This window comes from Sciurus carolinensis, chromosome 17, assembly GCF_902686445.1.
Source record: "Sciurus carolinensis chromosome 17, mSciCar1.2, whole genome shotgun sequence".
NCBI lineage: Eukaryota > Metazoa > Chordata > Mammalia > Rodentia > Sciuridae > Sciurus > Sciurus carolinensis.
The window spans coordinates 16,979,043-16,998,336 of NC_062229.1; the positions used below are offsets into that span (position 1 = coordinate 16,979,043).

General features: G+C 40.3%; 2 pseudogenes; both read right to left on the reverse strand.

Moving 5' to 3' along the window:
* Positions 1-2,796: 2,796 nt before the first annotated feature.
* Positions 2,797-3,800, reverse strand: LOC124968124 (olfactory receptor 7A17-like; annotated as a pseudogene).
* Positions 3,801-12,673: 8,873 nt separating this feature from the next.
* On the reverse strand, positions 12,674-13,605 carry LOC124968126 (olfactory receptor 7A10-like; annotated as a pseudogene).
* Positions 13,606-19,294: the final 5,689 nt, after the last annotated feature.

Genomic DNA, 19,294 nt, shown 5'->3' on the forward strand with positions numbered 1-19,294 from the left:
AGGACTCCACTTTTAGGAAAAATGCATTACAAATCCATAAGCACACATGTTGTATTCACATCCTGCACCATGACCACTTTCTGTGGAGTCCACAAAATACTTGCACACATTTCATCTATTCCATTATTCCTTACAACATTGGTGGAAGTTCTGCTTATTTCCCCAGTTTACCTTCAGAAAAAGGGCTCTGGGGGATTAACGTTCTTAATATTAAAGTTTTAATGGAGTCGTATGAGTGTCAAATCCTTTTAGGGTGCCATGTGATGTTTCCATACATGTATACATCAGGTAATGTCTAGATCAGGGTAAGCATATTTACCTCCTCAAGATTCATCATTTCTTTGTGGGGAAAACACTCAAGATGGGTAGAAAAAAAGGAAATAAAAATGGCAGGGGGAGGGGAGGGGTTGAGGAGGAGTAATGGGGACTAAATTGGAGAAAATTGTGCTCCATGCTTGTATGATCATGTCAAAATGAACCCCAATATTATGAATATTGTGTATAATTTTAATGCACTAATTTCAAAAAAGATATTTGCTTCCATCTTTTCTGAAATAAACAGGGCATCCTCATGACCCTACTTAGGTACAGAACATCAGAACTCCCTTCTCCTATCTAACTACAACGTGGTCCCTTTGGCAAACCTTCTTTCTCTCCTGGTCACTTACCCTTTCCAGCCTCTGGTAACCAGCAGTCTTCTTTGTGCTCCTGTGAGAATGACTTCCGCAGATTCTACACCTGAGTGAGATCCTACTGTATATTTCCTTCTGTGCCCTGCTTATTTCACTTCACAGGATGACCTACAGTTCTATCCATAGCATGGATCAAGGATGACAATTTTATAACAATTGTATAACCAAGCAATTAAACCTTCTTGAGCATCTTGTTGAATTGCACAAAAATGGAATCATGGTGTGCATAATTTTCATTGTGTGGGATTCCTGTAATTCAACAAATCAAGCACTTTAAATATGTGTGGGTTGATGAATATCATTATAATCTAATGAATTAATTAAAAGGAAAATCAGGTGGTGCACATCTCAGGGTACAATAGAGAGCACCTAAGGCTGGTCACACTTAACAAGGTGGTACTGTTGTTTCTACCTGGGAGGGAAGCAAGGGGTCACATACAGATATAGGAACAGTGGAATTACATGAAGGTAGTTCATTCCTGTAAACTAGGAGGTTAACCTTGATGTAAAAATGGAGTAAGCTGACCATAAATGATCTCCAGACAGAACAGCACTGCATTCACCCTCCACACCACGGGTGAGTCTTGAAAAACAGAACACAGATGCTCACAGCTGAGTACAGACTCATGAGACCACTTTCACTTGATGATAAAATGCTATATTAAACCATTTGACTTTAGGAAGACTTTGTACACAGAAATAGCTAATGATACATTAATTGAAGGAGAAAAGAACTGCATGAAATTTGAATAATCTGCTACTTTTGATTTTGACATTTGTTCCAATGTTTGATGATAGCATTCATAATTATTCTGTTGTTCAAGTTAATTTCACATAATTGAATTAAAAGGTGATTCCATTGGGGTTCCAGTTGACCAGGAGATGTGGAAGGACATGCACCTGTGAGTTGGAAAACTGTTGACTCTGAATCACATGAGTGGGCTGGAGTTCAGGCTCTCTTTTGAGTCACTGAAAGATCATAATGGTTGAATTGATTCCTGAAGGCAAAGGGGATAATGTGGAATGATATTGTTCATTCACATCCTTCGAAGCGGTTATGAAAAAATTTACAAATGGAGAGATAATTCATTGGGAGCAATAAGAAGAGTCATGTTTGCAGACAGCACTAGACATATCCAAGGAGAAACAGGGAGATAATCAATGAAACAACATGACGTCCACCAACCACTCCTGAAACCCAATGCAAAAACCCTCCCACCCATGGACAACAACTTTCCCCACTTGAGTAGAAACAGAATATATAAGCAAATGTTTGTCCATAGCAATACAACTACACAATTTAAAATTTTGTTTTATCATATTTAAGGTCATCCCTGACTGGCCTTATGGAGTCACGCTTTTTATTCAAATTTGTCTTTCCAGTTAGTCTCCACTTAGAAAAACACACTTGATAATTTGTGCCAATAACTATGTTACTCTCTCTCCACTGAATTGAAAAAGAGAACAGGATCTTATGAGAGAATAAAATGCAATGATTAGTTACAAAACAAACCAGAGTGTTCAAGTCTACATTACCAGGAGGAATATTTAAGGTCATGAGGTAGAAAATAATGATAGAAGTAGTAGCTCAGTAGTGGAGAACTTGCTTAGCCTGTACAGGCCTCGGGTTCTATCTCCAGCTTAAAAAAGAAGAAAGAAGGAAAGAGTAAGAGAGAGGAGAGGGACGGAAGAAAAAGAATAGGTGAGAAAAATCAGAGTAGCACATGTGAAAAAACAATTTCAGATTTTTTATGTTGCGACTTTAATTGCCTCAGATTGCATGTGTAGTCTTTTCTTCAGGAACAGTAAAACTCATGACAATTTCTTTAGTAAAATACAGAAAGATACTTGTTATTCAGGAAGAAATTATTCTTAAAAAGTCCATGTTATTCCATGACATGTGTGGAAATTTCTAAATACTTCTGACACGAGGGTGGGAATGAGTTTGGGAAAACAGGAAATGAGAAAGGAAGACATTTCATTAGAGACCACAAAGCACAGAAAGCCTGGTCAAGCTGGTTACTTTCACTGAATGGGAGAACTGATTTAAAAAAAACAGAAAATATGGGCCATTAGAGGATCAAGTTTTCATTCTACAATCTCATCAAAGAATTAGTTTCAGACTCAGAGACAGAATCTTGAAAGCACAGGCAAGTCTACTGAGGTGGATCAACTGATTCTTTCCCAGGTGTGCTCCCAAGAGTCTCCTCAGAGCACTCTTGAGCTCTTTATTCCTCAGACTGTAGATGAAGGGGTTCAGCATGGGGGTGACCATGCTGTACATCACTGAGTCTGTGGCAGTAGAGAGTGAGTTTTGGGTCACAGCAGAACTAAGGTAAACTCCCAGGACTGTACAATAAAATAAGGAGACCACAGAAAGGTGAGAAGCACAGGTGGAGAAGGCTTTGTACCTACCCCGAGTTGATGAGATTGCATGGATGGAGGACACTATCTTGGAGTAGGAGTAAAGGATGGCAGCAAGGGGGCCACCTCCTAGCAGCAGAGCTGTGATATATATCATCATGTCATTAATAATGGTATCAGAGCAGGCAAGGTGGACCACCTGATTTACCTCACAGAAAAAGTGGGGGACATTGAAGTCTGTGCAGAAGGACAGTCGTAAGACCATGAAGCTATGCAACAAGGAATTCAGGATGCTCATGATCCAGAATGCCAGACCAACAGTCTACAGAGTTGGTGGTTCATGATGACTATGTAGTGCAGGGGGAGACAGATGGCCACATATCGGTCATAGGCCATCACAGTCAGCAGAAAGCTGTCCAGTCCTGAAAAAAGCAATAAGAAGTACATCTGGGTAATGCAACCTGCATAGGTAATGGCCTTGCTCTGTGTTTGCATGTTCACCAGAATCTCTGGGATGGTGCTGGAGGTGGAGCAGATGTCCACAAAGGACAGGTTGGCGAGGAAGAAGTACATGGGCATGTGCAGGTGGGAGTCTGAGATGGTGGCCAGGATGATGAGTAGGTTCCCCAGCACAGTGACCAGGTAAATGGAGAGGAAAAGCCAAAAGATGAGGGGCTGAATTTCTGCTTGTTCTGAAAATCCCAGAAGAAATTTTGAATGTTGTGTTTCATTTTCTGGTTCCATTTGTTTGATATGACTACCAAAATAGAGAATAAGAACAGGACACAAGAAAGCATTACACACCTGTCACAATGGTACTTATTCTGACTGTGTTTGTGTATGTGCACATGTTGGACATCAAACTCCTGTTAGGCAACAACTGTACCACTGAGCTATGCACCACCCTCAATCTTCTGCAGCAAAGCAATTAACATCTGCTTTTTGTGCATGAATCTTGTTCCCTTTATGGTATTAATTGTCTTATGTTTGATTAGGAATTTCGGCCTCATGTTCAGCATGTATTCAAAGATCATGTATTCAAATAGTGTTTAATGTGCACTGTAGTTATACATATTATTAATGCACTATCATTATCCATAACATTTGGTTCACTGTGAACTAATCATTCATGCAGGTAATACAATTTGCTCCAGTGCAATCCCCAGCACTTCCTTCTGCCTCCCCTTCTCCCTCTGGTTGTCTTAACCTCACTGGTCTTCCTTCTATTTATTTATAGTTCTTAAAATTAGTGTTCTATAGATATACACAAAGGCGAAATTCACAGTGGTGTATTCATGTATGTGATAGCATAATTTGGTCAGCTTTATTCCACCATTCCTCCCTTTTCCCATCCCCCTGCCTCTCCCTCAATCCCCTTCCTCTGCTTCACTGATCTCTCTTCTATTTTCACGGGATTCTCCCCTCGGTCCCCATCACTTTGGTCTAGCTTCTGCATATGAGAGAGAGCATTCAACCCTTGAATTTCTGAGTCTGGATTATTCCATTTAGCATGATATTCTCCAGTTTCATCTACTTTTTATGAGAAATTCTTCTAGTAACTTAAGAAATATAAATAGAAGGAGGCACTGTTGAAACCATGTGTAAAGAAAAAAAAGTCCACACAGTATGTGAAGGAGAAGGAACAGTGTGTGAGTCACCTTCCCATCACTGTAACAAATACTTGGGAAAATTGACTGAGTGAGTTGTACTCTGGCTCATAGTTATGAAATTTCCAATTGACCCCGTGGCTTTGGGCCTGTGGCGAGGCAGGACCCCATGGAGGAAATCCTGTGCAGAGCAAGTCCACTCCTCCATGATCAGGAAGCAAAAGAGAGCAAGGAGGAGGCCACACCCCCATTGACCTAAGGACATCCCCCTAGGCGCAACTCTTAAAGCACCTCTCTGAGGACCAACTCTTTAACACTTGGGCATTTGGAGAACATTCAAGATCCAAACCAGAACTCGTGCAATAAGAAGATAGAAAGGAGAGAGTAGATGGGTGCATTATTTTACTACGAATTCAGGGAAGACAAGCAGACGAGGTGACATCTGAATAGAGACCTCAAGGAAGACAACACGGGAACCAGGAGGTATCTGGGACTGGGTGCACCTGGATGACGAATAGCCAAGGCAAAGTCCCTGAGGAAGTTGCTTGTTTCAGTTCCTCAAGACTAACAAGGAAGCCAGTGTGGTGAGTGGAGTGAGCAAGTGAATGAAGAGAAACCGTGTGAGAGGTGGTGGATGAGCCTGGTATGGCAGCCCACACCCATGGAGGCTGAGGCAGGAGGATTGCAAGTCTGAGGCCAGCATGGGCCACTTAGTGGAATCACCTTAAATGTAAAAGCAGCATGGCCGGGGGCATGCCTCAGTGGTAGAGTACTTGCCTAATGCGTGCAAGACCTGAGTTTATCCCCAGCACTACAGTCAATCAGTCAAGAAGTTCTGGGTGACCTCAAGAAACTTACTTCAAACCATAAAAAATATTTACAGTGAGAACTGAGGGCAGAATTAAGCAGGCCCATGGGGTAAAAATGGAAACAAAGAAAAGATCTAATGAAATCAGGTTATTCCTGAGAGATGAGGAAAAATAAATAAACTCCTTAGCTAAAGGTACAGTCCAGCTCCTGTTATATCTCCTCAAAACTCAGCAAAACCAAGAAACAGCAAAAATAAATTTACCCGTGATACAAAGGCTTTTCAGTGTCAAGAGACTTGCAAATTGAACACCCCAACAGGGAAAGGAGCAAAGAGAATAAAGCAACAGTCCCAAAGAGAAAGAGACAAAGAGCTACTGAACTGAAACATTTCATTTGAAACAATGAAAGGTTCTTTTCCTGTGCTGGTCCACATCTGGTGGACCCACTGACTTTCATGTGGTTGACAGTGGATCAGGAAAGCCCCTCTCTCCCTTTTCTCAGGGGACATCTTCTTCTTTGTTATTTTAGATGTGGGGCTTTGATATTTTGATTTATTTTTGAGTCCCATGGGTATATTCAATCTGATCGTCATCAACATGCAAAGGTTTCCCCAATGATACTGTATAAAATCCCATCCATGGCACCACAACAATCCTGTTTGTGTTGAAAACTTCCTTCCTATAATTAATCCCTCCAGGCCTTATTTCATACATACACATTTATCATTCTCTGTCTTCAAAATCATAGTTCAAGATCCAAAGACAGAGTTCATCGACTTTGCTTATCTTCACATTTTCACAAAAGTGTGAAAACATGTACAGTATATAGAAACAAATTTACAGAGCTGTGAATATTTAGATGGCAGCGATTTAAAATCAATTGAAATTGAGTGGTTTCCAAACAACAGAATGAGAAGGTATATTGATAATGTACTGAAACAAGGTACAAAATGGCAGTGATTTAAGTGATTTCAACATGGATTAGTAATTGAATACTCAAAGACCTAGACATAAGAGAATACAACTGAGTATTCACACACACACATGTATGTGTGTGTGTGTGTATATATATATATATATATATATATATAATATGAAAGATAAAGGTAATCTTAATTAAAAGATAATGACTTCCAAATAATGTCCTACATGAACGTGGCTTATGGAAGGAGATCTATCAAAACAGACTAAAGTCATAGTGAAGAATAACACGCTTGTGAAAACAAGATGGAAATATGCATAAAAGGCTATTTATTTCTTCATATCATGCAGATGCACTTTGTGCATTTAAAAAGCAATGAGGTAAGCACAATAAAACCACAGAATTCATCACACAAAATACATATAGTTTTATAATTTCTCCCAACACATCTACACATATATACAACAACTAAATAGCAAAGTTGATGAAAACTCCAATTCTTATATTTGAAAGTGTACAACAAAAAGTGGGAATTGGAATACTCCAACCCCACTATACAAACTCAAAGAATTTGCACAATTTATGATAACAGGTTATTCACACTCAGGGGTAAGGATATAAGCTTGGTGATACACTTCATTTTTACTTTTTTATCTGACTACATTGCATGAGGGAAGATAATTGCAAGACATATGCCTCATGAGACACTATTACAAGGTAGGACTTGTTAGCACTGAATTGATCTGGCCTTTTCTTGGGGATATGCAAACATATTTAATTGCACCCCGTCTTAAAAAAGAAATATCCAAAGTTAATACTCCAACAATTTCAAAAAATATTTGGACATATATTCTACTTTACAGGAACCATACTATACCTACCAGTCCCTCCTTTATTTAGGACGGAATCACTATCACAATCACTTAAATGTCAGTGATACCCCTGCATTGCTGAGTTCAGCTGTTACTATTATTTTAGCACTGTAAGTAAGCACCCTAAAAATCAAGCAAGCCTTCCCTGCTTTCTCTACACCCTGGGCCAGGCTGAATTGCTCTGAGAGAAACTTCCTCAGCTTTTCAGGAAGTTCTCTGGACCTTCCTGCAGCACTGACCACCCTTTGGACTCACCTGGATGGCATCTCTGGAAGGAAGGTCTCCGTATGGTAAAACAGAATCTCCCCTGGATGATTGATGATGGAGACTGAAGCTGTGTTTCAAAACAGGACAGCAGGAAGGAGTGAAGCATCAGTGAGCCAGACTTAGGTCTCCAAAATGTTGCGGGGGGGGAAGCCTTGTCCAGTTGAAGGTCGCACCTGCTGAAGTACAGTGGTGGGGAGATATTCATAGCTCCAGGTAGATTCTCCCTTATGTATACGCCCTGCATGTCCCCCTCTTGTTATTCAATCCCTGAGCACATCATGTCCCTGTCGGACTCTGTTCTGTAAAGCAAGACTTTTTTGTTTTTTTTTTTCAGATTCTGTGTTCTCAAGAGATCAAGTGAAACCAGTGTTTATTACTCTTTCTCAAAGAACTCTTGGTTTCCAGATGTCTGACCTTTTCTCAATCCTGAGTTGAGAATTTCTCCAAATTTTGAAACTAAAGAGTCTGTTTTCACTGTCTCTTAAATGATCAAAGCACTGATTCACTTTAAGGACACTGTCCCTGATATCCTCAGAAATTTGTAATTTCCCTCTTCAACAACTGTGTTCTTCTGAATGAGACTGTGGGTATGACCTTCGTTGACTTCATGGTGCTTTTGACAAAACAAATAAGAGTTTAATGTTTGTAAGACTAAGACAAGTTCCCAGCTGCCATTTAATTCTTCACTTATAAAATGTTTGCTAATTATAACGGTTATATTCAGATCTTTTTATGCACCTCTCCCCAAGATTAATGATCTATAAGGTGTTACTTATTAGATAGAAGGTGTCCCCCAAAGGTTCACATGTGAAACAATGTAAGAAGTTTTAGAGGTGAAATCAGTGGGGTTATGAGAGCCTTAAACCAGTCAGTGAGTTTATCCTGATAGGGATTAACTGGGTGGTGACTGTAGGTAGGTGGGGCGTGGCTGGAACAGGTCAGTCCTTGGGAGTGTGACTTTGGGATCTGTATTTTGTCTTTGTCGAGTGCAGCTCTCTCTCTCTCTCTCTCTCTCTCTCTCTCTCTCTCTCTCTCTCTCTGCTGCTTCCTCATCATCCTGCCCTCCAGATCATCATGCCTGAGTCACTGTCTTCCACCACACTGTCCTGCTATGATGTCCTGCCTCACCTAGGGACCCAGACAATGGGACTGACAACCTATAGACTGAGATCTCTGAAGCCATGAGCCCCAAAATAAACTTTTGCTCCCAAACTGTTCTTGTCAAGTCTTTTGGTCACAGTGGTGAAAACACTGACTGAAACCTAAGGACTCTCTTATGTAATGTTTATAAAAGTCCATTCTGCTGTCAGTACTATTAGGAACCTGATTCTAATGTGGCAGAAATGGAACTCCAGGTTTAACTGATCTGCCCAGACTTATAACCTGAGTAATGCATGGGTTTTGAGAGGAACCCCATTAAGCTTTTTGTAGTTCTTATGCCATAGTCCCATGGTCCTCAATGAGAGATAATTTTGCCTCCCAAACACATTTGGAGTTGTCTTAAAAACTTAGATTGACACATGTAGGGAAGTGTAACCCTTATCCAGTGGGTGAGGCTAGGGACGCTGCTCAACACCTGGCAATGCACCAACAGCTCCCATTGGGTGTGCAGAGTGGAGAGTCCCAGGCAGTGGCCAGGATATGAGCAGGATCCCAGTGCAAGTTTCCAGGTACCTGGGAAGAGAGGGCCCAGCACAGGGAATGTGCTTGTCTGGATCCTCTGAAAATTCCAGAAAGAGCAAGTGTTTCTCATTCCTACTTGGCTTTCCATTTCCATGAGGCTGCTAAGATTTCCAAGAAGGAGGAAGATACACATAATTCAATCCTAGCATGCTTTCCCCACTATAGTATAATTTTCATCATTCATCCAAGCCCAGGGAGTTCATGAACTCATTCACTTTGGGTGATCATCTCTTTAGTGCATGTCGTGATTACCATCACTATCAAGAAAATTTGTCTCTAGGTCAGTGGTTCTCAAACATGGTTCCCTGGTACAGCAACATTAGCATCCCCTGGGAACTTAATAGAAACACATACTTTCAAACCTATGTGGACCTATTGAATCAAGCACTCTGGAAATGGTGCCAACAATCTGTGCTTTCAAAATCCCTCCCAGATTCTGATGCATGCATAGGTTTGAGGATCACCATGTAATGCTTGTCTGCACTCTAAAACAACCATATCTTCTGCCCAGTCTGATGGTTGCTCTTCACTTCCTACTCAATGCCTGTAAGAATGAGAAATTACTAACTCTGGGAGATGTTTCAGAGGCCTGACTGAAGCCAGATTTCCTGAGGAACAGGAAGGAACCTAGCAATTCTTTCATTCTGACTCACTTATGATGGTTTTACTCTGGATGATGTCTAAGTCTGACCTTTGCAGATGTCTTACTTACATAGTTAGCACAGTTAGCATTAGATCATCCCCCTTTTGGATTTCAGCCCAGAGAGGAACAAGTGGATGTTATCAAGCATCACAAGTCTGGCAGACACAGAGTTCTGAAGCTTAAGTGGTATTGTGTGCTAGTGTCCATGTGTGTATGTGACTTGCTCCTAAGGATTCCTATGGTCAGTCAGAATGTCACCAAATTGATAGCACAATGTGATCTGGTAAATTTTAAGAGTGAAGACGATGTGCCAATGGTATGCATTGCAGTCAGTACATCATTTAAATATAGATAGATAGATAGATAGATAGATAGATAGATAGATAGATAGAGACATTGATATAGATATATGGAAAACCAGTAGAGTGGAAGGGGAATGTGGGGGAAGGGGAAGTTTTAGGGACTGAAGTGAAGCAATGGATATATTCTGCTCTTGTATGATTATGTCAAAATGGACCCCAATATTATGTTTATATATAATGTACTAATAAAATGATAAAATATAACTCTAGAACTTTTGAAATAAAAAAATAGTGGAAGTGCTCTGTCAACATCATGTGGAAAGAAAACTATCCAATGCTGTGAAATAACTCAACTAGGGCTAAGATTTAGTCTTGATAGAGATGAAAAGGAGAGAAATTCAAAGAAGTCTCTTCTGCACTGAGGCTCTGAGAGCTTCCCTTACTGTGCAGCCTACCTACCGGTTTCCACATGCACCACGTTGCCCTTCACCCCCCAAACAGGCAAGGCAATGATGGCAGAGTATTAGGTGTCAAATACTCTTAGTCCCAATGCTGTTTGTTTCTTTATCCAACAGCTTTACACTATGTGGAAAACAGTCTTCATCACAGGATCCTGTACACCCACTGGTCCACATTGTCTAGAATTATAAAGACACAGCATACAAGAATGATAAGACTCATTTTTTAATTCATATGGTTTTATTGTAAGAACATATATTAAGGTGAGTTTTAAGCTTGAGACACATGATAGCATGAGATTGTGGAAAAATATGTGGGGGAAATTAGGAAAGAAATATGAACTCAAGGAGTAAAAGGAAAGATGTTTACATTCCTTCTCCTAGAGAAAATCTTGTTTTTGTATTGTTTTTTTCACTTACATTTTTAAACTTTTGCTTAGGGATAATTGCAGATGACCTTGCACATGCAAGGAATGACACAGAGAGACACACACACTTTCTTCATTGTAGCATCTCACACATGTAGAATATTTTAACACAACTATGATATTAACACTAATAACATCAAAATACACAGTGGTTCCATCACCTATGATCCCTAGTATCACACTTAAACAGGCAAGCCCTTTCCTCCTTTCCAGGGGCCTGAAACCCAAGAATCATAATCTATTTATGCTTTTTACATTGTTATCACTTCTAATCTGTTATCTAGAGTATAACATTATCTGTGCAGAAACAATTGTGAGTGAACAACTCTGGGGGACTTTCTAGCCCAGGTCTTTGGTAGGTGTCATGGACAATGAGCTGACAAAGAAGCAGGACCCTACATAAGAGCAATGTCGAAGCTGGGCAGGAACAGAATGTTCTGTGGTTCTGCAGCATTACTATTAATGCATACTATACCTCAGAATTCTTAGGAGAGGATTTGGAATGTACTCACCATAAAGAAATGATTGGTGTTTAAGGTAATGAATATACCAACCTTCCTGAGTGGATCCTTGCCTCATGTATACATGGATCAAACCACATTGCACTATAGATTTACATAAAGGTGAAATTCACTGTGGTGTATTCATACATGCACACAGCATAGTTTGGTCAATTTCGTGTTAAGCTAATTTTTAAATATCTATAAATAAATAGAATGAAAATTGGTAGAATTTCTTCCAGGGGAACAGAGGAGGAAAGAGGAAAGGGACAGGGAAAATAGTAGGGACCAAAGTAGAGGAAATTATATCCCATGCCTGTAGGATTATACTAAAATGACCCCCAATATTATGTATAACTAAAATGTACTAAAAAATATAATGCATAAATATACAGCTCATAAATATGTAAAATAATGGGTCAATCAAAAATTAAATGGATTATTCTTGTAAACTGCAATGACCAGATTTTTGTTTTGGATTTTATTTTTTAAATTGGTGCTGATGATCCACCAAGGGCCACACTCTTGCTGGGCAAGTGCTATACCACTGAGCCCCAGCCCCAGCCTGTGACCAGTCCTTAAAAGAACTAGGATGATAAATTCTACATTATGAAGAAGAGGAGTCAATGTCATGATGTTCAAAGGAATGATAGAAGCAAAAGAGAAAAATCGACCTCACATTTATCTGGACTACTCATCTGGAACTGTCAGTTATCAAATCTACTTTTCTTCCCTGGGCATGGTAAAACTCATGACTATCTTTACAGTAAAATGAAAGAAATATCACTCAATAAAATATGCCATGGAAGAAGTAATTATTCTTAAAAAATCCTTGATGGTCTGTGACATAAGTGGTAATTTCCAAACATTTCTATTTCAATATTTGGAATAACTGTGGAAAATCAGACAACCACGAAACTAAAACCTGGTGGATATCAGAGCACAAAGCTTAATAAAGAAGTCTGGAAGTTCAGACAGGTGGACATCAAGGGATGAAAACTACAGGAAGCAAATAGAAGGAGATCCACCATCCACTATCTCATCAAAGAACCTCAACACTGGCTCTGGGGCTCTGCGGCCTGTAGTCACTGGCATGTGTTTCTGCAGCCCCAGACAATGAATCCCTTTAGGTTTTCCCTCTAAAGAGACTTTTCAGGGCCCTCTTTACATCTTTATTCCTCAGACTGAAGATGAAGGGGTTCAGCATGGGGGTGACCACAGTGTATATCACTGAGGCTGTTGAAGTGGACTGTGAGCTGTGGGTTGCCACAGAACTAAGGTACACACCTAGGCCTGTGCAGTAAAATAAGGAGACCACAGAGAGGTGAGACGCACAGGTGGAGAAGGCTTTGTACTTTCCCTGAGCTGATGAGATTGCACGGATGGAGGACACTATCTTGGAGTAGGAGTAAAGGATGCCAGCAAGGGGACAAGTAACCAAGAGCACAAGTGCAAAATACACTACCAGGTCATTAAGGAAGGTGTCAGAACAGGCAAGTTGAACCACCTGGTTGAGTTCACAGAAAAAGTGGGGGATTTCTAAGTGTGTGCAGAAGGACAGTCACAACACCATTAAGCTTTGTAGCAGGGCATGCACGACACTCAGGATCCAGCACACCAGAACCAGCAAACCACAGAGTTGGGGAGTCATGATGGCAGTGTAGTGCAGGGGGTGACATATGGCCACATATCTGTCATAGGCCATGACAGTCAGGAGGAAATTGTCCAACTCTAAAAAAAAACAAAAAAAAGTACATTTGGGTGATGCATCCTGCATAGGTGATGGCCTTGCTCTGTGTCTGGATGTTCACCAGCATCTTTGGGACAGTGGTGGAGGTGAAGCAGATGTCCACAAAGGACAGGTTGGAGAGGAAAGAAGTACATGGGCGTGTGCAGGTGGGAGTCTGAGATGGTGGCCAGGATGATGAGCAGGTTCCCCAGCACAGTGACCAGGTACATGGAGAGGAAAAGCCCAAAGATGAGGGGCTGCAGTTCTGGGTCCTCTGAAAATCCCAGAAGGAGGAATTCTGGAAATCCTGTATTGTTTCCTGGTTCCATGTGGTGGATGTGACTACTGGAAAGAGAAAACTGTTACAGCATTTCACACATATGGACATTACTGATATGGTTGAAGTGTTACAATTTATATTTTCCAGTAAATAATTAACTTCTGTGATATCATGGGTCTGGTCATCCTGGGGCATCCCTATTGCCAATATTGAGGAGGAATCCCGTCTCTCTCTAAGCCTTTCCCCAAGAGTTTATGCATTTTACTGTTTTAAGGAGAAATTTCTTCTTACCGTGGAAGAGTACACGTGCATTGCTGGCCTCATTCCAGGTACTGTCCAGGCCTCAAAAACCAAAGCTCCTATATCCCAATGATGGGCAAAGAACATGTGCACAAGGGCAAATCACAGGTCTAGTATATTTTTGTGAAAACGATGTATCACATGTATTGGCATATGTGCCAACTCACTGAATAATACATCAAATCAATCAAATATGTGTGGTCCTTTGAATATTACTCGTAACTTAATAAACCTGCTTTAAAACAAAATAATCATGTAGTATGCCTGATGATGAAGCACTTATGATAAAAACAAAAGCAATTTTAATGCAGACAGCAGGTAAGCAGTTGTATTTAAGTGTGTGTGAGTGTGTGTGTCTGTTTGTGTGTGTGTATGTGTGTGTGTGTTGCTGGGGATTTCACCCAGGGCCTTGTATATGCTAAGCAGGTGCTCTAGCGCTCTCGCACTGACTCACACCCCCAGCTCCAGGACTGTTTTTAATAGGTGACCAGAAGCTCAGTAGAGAATGTGACAATTGAACAGAGTTCTCAGGAGATCCAGCAGAAGCCAGCAGGCCAGCAGGTATTTCTACCTGGCAGAAGGAATTCCCAGTGCAAAGGCCCTGAGGCAGAAGCATGTTTAGGAAATCCAAAGGCATCAAGCAGCCAGTGTGAAGAGGTCAATGAGAAAGAGGGAGAGTGATCAGAAATGGTGTCAGAGGATGCTGAGGAAAGAGGTGGTCTCCTTGCTGGAGCTGAATCTGCCTGAGACAGGAAGGCCTTCCTCCCAACTACACCTTCGCATATTATTAACTTCCTTCCTAGCAACCATTTAATGGAAATGGACATGCTACAAACTACCCTGTATTGTTGAGTTGATCTACATACTGACCATCACCTTAGAATATCTGAGTCCCCGAGTCCTGCCCTGAGGACGGCACACATGCACACACACCACACTGTCACCACGTGGCCTCTGACCTTCACACCACACTGTTAGGTTTCAAGTGTATACAATGCAAGCTGGCCAGATCAAATTATCTTTCCCCTAATGCAGAAATGGCAGCCAGAACCCCCATTTTGTAAGCCTCTCATGGACACATAAGCATGTAGCCAATACCGCTATGGTAAATGCTAGATTACACTCTGCATTTAAAGAAACACATACAGGGGGAAATGTCAATAAACAGAAAAATAGTGGAATGAAATGGACATGTTGCTAAGGGAGTGAGGTAATAAGCCCAGAGGGTCCCTGAGAGACCAAGAGGAAGAAACCGCTTCCTTGCTTCTGGTGTGTTCCAGCCCAGGTTCTGTCTCCTGGGCACCCTGAAAAAATAAGAAAGGGGCAGAAATAAACACATACAAAGTCAAAAATAGCAATGACTTTATGATTTCAAAGTGATACAGAAAGGACACAAAGATAAAGTGATTAAGGAGAATAAATTAACAATTCACAAAAGGATCCATAAAGTACAACAAGATCTTGTCTTGTTGCTATATGAAGCAGAAACTCTTGTTTTCTCTGTGCCTCTTCCAGACCTCCTGGACCAATGGGTTTTGCTACGATGGCTGAGGAGTCCTCTTCCTCACTTCTCTCCTGTGGCATCTGTTCTTTTTATTCTTGGGTTTTGGATTTTAATTGTCTATTATTTTTTTCTTAACAAAGACCCCGGGTGCACTCTGGCCCTGGTTCTGGTCTTCATCCAACAAGCAGAGGTCCCCCCACTCATTCTTTGTAAAACCACACATGTAATGACAGTCCTGTCCCTTTGTTTCCTTCCTATGACTGGGAACACTGTGTTATAACACATGCATTTCACCATACATAGTCTATGACCTTATAAAACCAGATCCAGGTGAGCAAAGATTTCACCTGCTCTGTTCACCTTCCTATCCTCATAAAGATACAGAAGTCTGTCTGAAGTTACTAGAGAAAAATGTAGGAAGGTAGTAAGTTATGTAATTCAAAAACTGCAAGGAGAATGCAACCACATTCCATGGAACTGCTTCCAAACAACTGTGTTCAACAAGCTGAATGAAGCCTCAAAACTAGCAAAAACCAGGTGGCAGTGTTGCTCAGTGGTACAGCACTTGTCAGCATGACCAAGGCTCTGGTTCCATCCTTTGCAATGCAAAACTCAAAACTAACTGGAACAAGACTAACAAGAGCAAATCCAAGTATCAATGTGAATTAGTAAATAAATCAACAAAAGCTTCAGCATATCAGAATATAACATGTAATGTTCCTATAATATCCTGATGTTAATAAACTCCAAACTATCACTTGTTGAATGAATAAAGAATTGAGCCTGAGTATATGAGGACATTTCATATATGACAAAGTTCCCTTTCAATTTAGTAGAAGAATAGATTGTGGAAAAAATGCTCACATAAATGTCTGCCTGGAAGAAAATGAAGTTGGCCCCCTACCTCACTTAAGTTAACAGTAAACAGAAAAGATAAGACCTAAGTATAAAAACACACCACTGATTTTAGGGGAACATCTAGAAATTATATAAAAATCTACAGTCAGCAAGAACCTAGTAAGTCAAGAAACTCAGGTGTAAGAAAGACAGATATGTACCAGTAAAAAAATATATGAATGATTTCCATGGTCAAAAGTACCACCTGAGAAGCCAATGGAGACACAATAACTTGTAAAAATCACTCAAAATACTGATCCTGGTAGAAAAATGACAAATAACAGTAAAGGGACATCAAAATATTTGCTTAAGCTCAGTAATAGTTTAAGAAAACAGCAAGAAATATTTTATCCACAGCCCCCATCCTTAGGAAAAGCTCCTGAAGGGCTGTTTCATCGGTTGTGGTTAGAATTTTTAAACAGATACAAAAATAGTGCTCTCAAAATTAGGTAGAACAGATGTGACTCTGGACCACATATGAGGGAGATAATCTGAAGTCAGCTACAAATACCAAAAGGATAGAAATTCCTTAACTCAAGGTCTCTTGATCTCCTGAATATTGACATTCTGGGACAAGTTAATTCTCTGAGGTGGGTGCTGGCCTGTGCATTGTGGGAGGGTCAGCAACACCCCTGAGCTCTCATGACCCCGCCCCTGAGTGACGGCTGAAAATGTCTGTGAAACTTACACTGTGTCAGGGAGGAGCATCCCTTCTGGTTGAGAATCACTAGTTTGAACTTAACAATAGCAACGTATTTTTGGTAACATTGATTTAGCAGTGAATTAGGGAGAACCAATATGAAAGGCATGGAAAGTAGGAGTAACATAGTCCCATTATGAAATGCTGTGCATCCTTAGAAATACCTAAACTGCAGTGAGCTGGTCATCTGCAGGAAGTCCACAGGAATTAGAGTGAGAAGGTGGGGGACCTTGAGGAGAGAACAGTGCACCAAATGAGAGAACAGTGAGGAGTGCATGTGATTTTTCTCATGCATTTGCATAGAAAGTATAGGAACATGTATGTATGCATACTACAGAAAGAAGAGCTTTAAAAGAGACTGATAACTTACAGAATAGATGTTGGAATTAATGACATGTTAACTAACTCAGGCTGATTCCTTACTCCCTGGCAAGTGAGCAAGATCAAGGCCTCAAAGGCGGTTTCAAAGGTTCAGGACAATAAATCGAACCAACCACAGGGATTGGTTAACAACAGTTCCGCAAACGTGATCAGTTCGTGTTTGCCATATAGTCCAATGGGACGCTCGCCTGCGTGAACCCCCCTGCCTTGCTGACCTTTAAACTGATTGGTTCCCGCCTCGCCCCCACCCTACATAAAAGGTGTGCGATTTCCTCAATAAACGAGTTCCTGCTGTGACGGGTCTCCCTGAGGTGTCTGATTGTCCTCCGACCGGAGGGCTGGGAGCAGGCGGTCAGTGGGCCCTACCTATCCCGGTCTGACCTTTTTGGGAAGTGTCCCCTTCCCTTGTCGCTGGTCGAGAAGAGCAAAGGGACTTAAGACCCCGAGAAATAGACAATGACAGCATTGATTAAATTAGTATAAGTATACTGCTTTTTTCCTTACTGCAATGAGTTTATGGAATTTATTTTTGTCTTAAAATATCTTTGACAATCAATTTATTCATATGGTGTGTTTTTTGTTTACTTTGGCAGGGCTGAGTCTCAAACCCAAGACCTTGTGTATGCTAAGCAAGCTCCCTACAACTGTGCTATGATCTCTTTCCAATTTATTAAATTGATACATAATACCTGTACATGTTAATGGGGTACAATGTGACAATTCAGCACATTTATTCAATATGCAATGCTCAAATCAGATTAATGAACCTTTCCTTCTCCTTAACCATTTTATAAATTTTCTGGTGGGAAGCTTCTAATTTTCTTCTTCTAATTCTTTATGAGAATATATAATTAAAAGTTGGTCTAAGTTTTTTAAGTAATTTAATGCTTTTTCTTATGAATATGAAAATCATAACCATAAAACACAGAATAAAATGTGCTACAACCATTGCCCTATGCTGTAGGAACTCAGGATTGCTGTAGGAACTCAGGATTTATGGTTCTTATCTAAGTGTGTGTTGGTATCCACCAACAACCCCAGCTGTCTCTCCTCCATGCTTCCTCCCCTCTAGTGATCACTCATTCTAATTTTCACTATTTTTAAATTTTTCATTTTTATTATATATATTCTCTGTGTATAGTTATTGTACTCATGTGACATTTCAATACAAGCATACAGACTGCACTGACTGAAACAAAATTAAATGAAAATCTAAAACATCTAAAATAAAAGTTATAAACTCTTAATTATTTAACAATATCAACTTGGTTCCTAACTCAAGATTAAATTGTCAAAACCCCACAAATATTGGAATATGAAGGAAATCCTCTAAATTCCATGCTAGTAACAATGTTTAAAGTCTTAGTGAGATTATGTAAAGAGAAGTGTACTCTAATATACTTGATACAGATGAAACAAGCTTTAAACAAATAGGAAAGAAGGAGGAATACCTTCCCAGGTAGGCTTGAAGCTAATGCCTCTCTGGGAAATGTACCTAATCCCAAAAAGTATAGGGAAAGAGTAAGCAATCACAGAAAGGTGAAAATGAGTTGGAAATACACATATAACACGAATACTAGCAACAGAGAAGCACAAGGTCCTTAAGTAAGAACTCACAAGTAAAGAACATCAATTCCTGGATTCCTTCAGAAAAAAAAAAGTGTGGGAACATAATCAACAGATAGATTTAACTACACCAAGATCATAAATTTTCACACACTCCCCAAAATATTTCTAGATATACACAAAACAACAAAACTAAACGGCAAACAGGTCATCTGTGTGGGGGAAAAACTCTAATACTTTGTACGAATACATTGGAATATGAGGGTAAAGCCCTGCAGTGTCTATGCAAAAGTCTCGAGGGAGAGACTCTGCAATACAGAGGTAACTGGTGAGCAACCTCACATGCATGTTCAGCCTCAGAGATGTGCAAATCATTGCACAGTAAGGCTC